The 3,699-nt window shown below is 43.0% G+C and overlaps 1 long non-coding RNA gene across 1 annotated transcript; it reads left to right on the top strand.

The window, feature by feature from the left end:
- Window positions 1-2,688: 2,688 nt before the first annotated feature.
- On the top strand, window positions 2,689-3,203 carry LOC121584259. Its single transcript, XR_006003687.1, has 2 exons — window positions 2,689-2,905; window positions 3,002-3,203. It is a non-coding gene; the product is annotated as an uncharacterized LOC121584259 (long non-coding RNA).
- Window positions 3,204-3,699: the final 496 nt, after the last annotated feature.

Raw genomic sequence — 3,699 nt, 5'->3', positions numbered from 1 at the left:
TATAAGACACTGTAACGGCTGCCTCTTTCGAATTTCGGAAGGGGAGGGGACATTTGGCCCATATACTTGCCCGTAACTTGTAAAGAGAGAGGGTGAGCTCTTTGTTCTGGTTCTGATCCTAGATCTATCCCTTCTAACACGTATGGACCCAGAACCTAATCAAGCATCTGGTCAATTAAGCAAGATTTTAGTTCTGGGTGAATTGAGATTAACACTCAGGAAATGAACGAATTTGACATTGTGAGAATGTACAATGTAAAAAAAGTTCCAAGACAATTCCTGCTACATTGGGAACCTGGTGAGTAGAAGAATGTATACTAAACCCCATGCAATTATATACATACAGTATACTTTATGTGGGAAAACCCCAGGCCTCGTGACACCTGTGTTGGTTGTTATATGAATCAGTATGTAACTCATCTCTCACCTGGATATTGAGAGATATAGTGAGGAACCTTTGGCACCATTCACCCAACACCCGATATTGACACATCCTGAGTTTAAGAAGAGTAAGAGGTTGCAGGAGTCTCACAAAAACAATATGGTGTTTACTTTTTAGCTTTCGGAACAGTACCCAAATCCAATGTCAAATGTTGCCGATATTGGATTTGAAATATTGTTGGGAGAAGAAACACTGCCACAATATAGCATATAACATCATGCTGCTTTGTTACTTGGTTTCGTGCACTTGTTCATGCAAGACATTGCTGCAAAGTACCAATTAATCCAAGGTAGTTGAGGTAACAAAACCCTTACTGTAGAACCACCTCATTTACAGTATCTTTATCTCTGACAGGAAGCTCCTGCATGGCCTTGGTGGAGACTGAAGAAAAAAGTGAATAATATTTTCTTGTGTGTGAGAGTTGTGGGGTCTGTTGTATGTATCTGCGTGAGCATGAGAGGTAGTGTATGTATATTGAAAGAAGGGTGTTTGTGTGTATATGTGTGAAAAGGAAATTACATTTGTTCTTATGAACAGAAGTAATGTGTTGTTGAAAACACATCCAGATGAGGAAGAGGTGTCACACTCTTACTGGAGGCAGTTAAGAAAATGTAGATACAGAACACTATTGGCATGCAGAGACGCCTGTGTCTGTATTTCTCTTGGCCAGATCCGTGTTTTTTGTTATTTTTTACCACCAGAAGCAACTTACTACTCTCAATGCCACAAATGGAGTTCTCATAGTTGAAGTCAGAAGTTTACATACACTTAGGTTGGAGTCATTAAAACTCGTTTTTCAACCACTCCACAAATGTATTGTTAACAAACTATAGTTTTGGCAAGTCGGTTAGGACATCTACTTTGTGCATGACACAAGTCATTTTTCCAACAATTGTTTACAGACAGATTATTTCACTTATAATTCACTGTATCACAGTTCAAGTGGGTCATGAAGTTTACATACACTAAGTTGACTGTGCCTGTAAACAGCTTGGAAAATTCCAGAAACTGATGTCATGGCTTTAGAAGCTTCTGATAGGCTAATTGACATCATTTGAGTCAAATTGGAGGTGTACTCTGTGGATGTAATTCAAGGCCTACCTTCAAACTTAGTGCCTCTTTGCTTGACATCATGGGAAAATCAAAAGAAATCAGCCAAGACCTCAGAAAAAAAATTGTAGACCTCCACAAGTCTGGTTCATTTTACAAACGCCTGAAGGTACCACGTTCATCTGTACGAACAATAGTACGCAAGTATAAACACCATGGGACCACGCAGCCGTCATACCGCTCAGGAAGGAGACGCATTCTGTCTCCTAGAGATGAACGTACTTTGGTGCGAAAAGTGCAAATCAATCCCAGAACAACAGCAAAGGACCTTGTGAAGATGCTGGAGGAAACAGGTACAAAAGTATCTATATCCACAGTAAAACGAGTCCTATATCGACATAACCTGAAAGGCCGATCAGCAAAGAAGAAGCCACTGCTCCAAAACCAGCATAAAAAAGCCAGACTACGGTTTGCAACTGCACATGGGGACAAAGATCAAACTTTTTGGAGGAATGTCCTCTGGTCTCATGAAACTAAAATAGAGGCCTACAAACCTGACTCAGTTACACCAGCTCTGTCAGGAGGAATGGGCCAAAATTCACCCAGATTATTGTGGGAAGCTTGTGGAAGGCTACCCGAAACGTTTGACCCAAGTTAAACAATTTAAAGGCAATGCTACCAAATACTAATTGAGTGTATGTAAACTTCTGACCCACTGGGAATGTGATGAAAGAAATACAATCTGAAATAAATCATTCTCTTTACTATTATTCTGATATTTCACATTCTTAAAATAAAGTGGTGATCCTAACTGACCTAAGACAGGGAATTTTTACTAGGATTAAATGTCAGGAATTGTGAAAAACTGAGTTTAAATGTATTTGGCTAAGGTGTATGTAAACTTCCGACTTCAACTGTACATACACACAAATGTAGTCCACCACTCATTGTCAACAAACAGAAAGCCAAACATCTCCTCTAGCACAGAGGAAAAGCAAATGCTGTAGAACATTGCTCTCTTGTTTTCCAGTTTGCCTTGAAGAGCAGATTTGGACCAACACAGCCAAATCATTTCTGGGTAACAATGAAGTACCTTACCGTAATAGTTTTCCATTAAAATGGACAAAAATAAAATGGGTTTAGCAAATAACTATTTATCAAGCAAGAATTTTGTTACGGTCCGGCTCTGTTGGTCCTGTTCCTGTTGGTGTTCGTTTCCCTTTTCTCCCCTGTGTGTGTTGTTTGTGTCTGTCTCCCCCTGCTGTGCAGTCAGAGGTTCTTGGTCAGCGGGCGTGGCCATTCTATCACCAGAGCAGTTACATCAAGCTGCAGCTCATTGGCACCAATCAAGCAGCAGATATCTACCCGGGCTGGACACCTCTCCAGCGCCAGTTCGTTCCTACACTTCCAGTGGTAACTTGGCCCGTACAGCACTCTCAGTGTAGTTGTACTCTCTCAGTATTATTGTTTGTTCCTGCCTCGTTTGTAACCTGTCTCTCCTTCGACCAGATCTCTTCTGTTCCTGCTGCCTGCCTGCCTGCCTGCCATTCCCACGCCGCTACCTGATCCTCTGTTGCCTGACATCCTCGTTATCCAGCTCTCAGGACTACTGGCTCTCCACCCCACTCAGCTCCTACCCCAGCCTGAAGCTACTTCACCCTGACTACTTCTCTCTGCCAATACACGTTGAATAAACTACATCCTAATTTTACTCTCTTTGTCCGTGTGTCCGTCTCTGCACCTGAGTCCCCCACCCAACCTAATAGAACGAACTGGCCCAAAACATGGACTCAGCAGAGATGCCACATGAAACAACGGGGGATGGCGTACAACACGCCCTCCATTCACAAGGAGTACTATTGGGACAACACGACCAACTCATCCGGACTCTATTGGATAACAACCAGCAGTTGTTGGATCAAGTATCTCATCTCACCTCTCAGGTAGCTAACCTGGTAACACTCACTACCTTTTCTCCCTCTGCTTCTCCTCCGCCTGTTCCTCCTACAGTGGCTCCAGGCTCGGCTTCCGCTCCTGCCTTTCGGGAACCCCCCTACAACCGCACCCGAACCTTTCACCGGGGATCTGAACAAATGCCGTGGTTTCCTGCTTCAGTGCCGCTTGGTGTTCCAACAGAAGCCCCTGTCTTTCTCCACGGAATCCTCAAAGGTACATTACGCACTGGGGTTAATGAGGGACAAAGCTTT

The sequence above is a fragment of the Coregonus clupeaformis genome, unplaced genomic scaffold (genome assembly GCF_020615455.1).
Source record: "Coregonus clupeaformis isolate EN_2021a unplaced genomic scaffold, ASM2061545v1 scaf4694, whole genome shotgun sequence".
Taxonomy (NCBI): Eukaryota; Metazoa; Chordata; class Actinopteri; order Salmoniformes; family Salmonidae; genus Coregonus; species Coregonus clupeaformis.
This window is presented reverse-complemented; position numbering and strand designations above follow the sequence as displayed.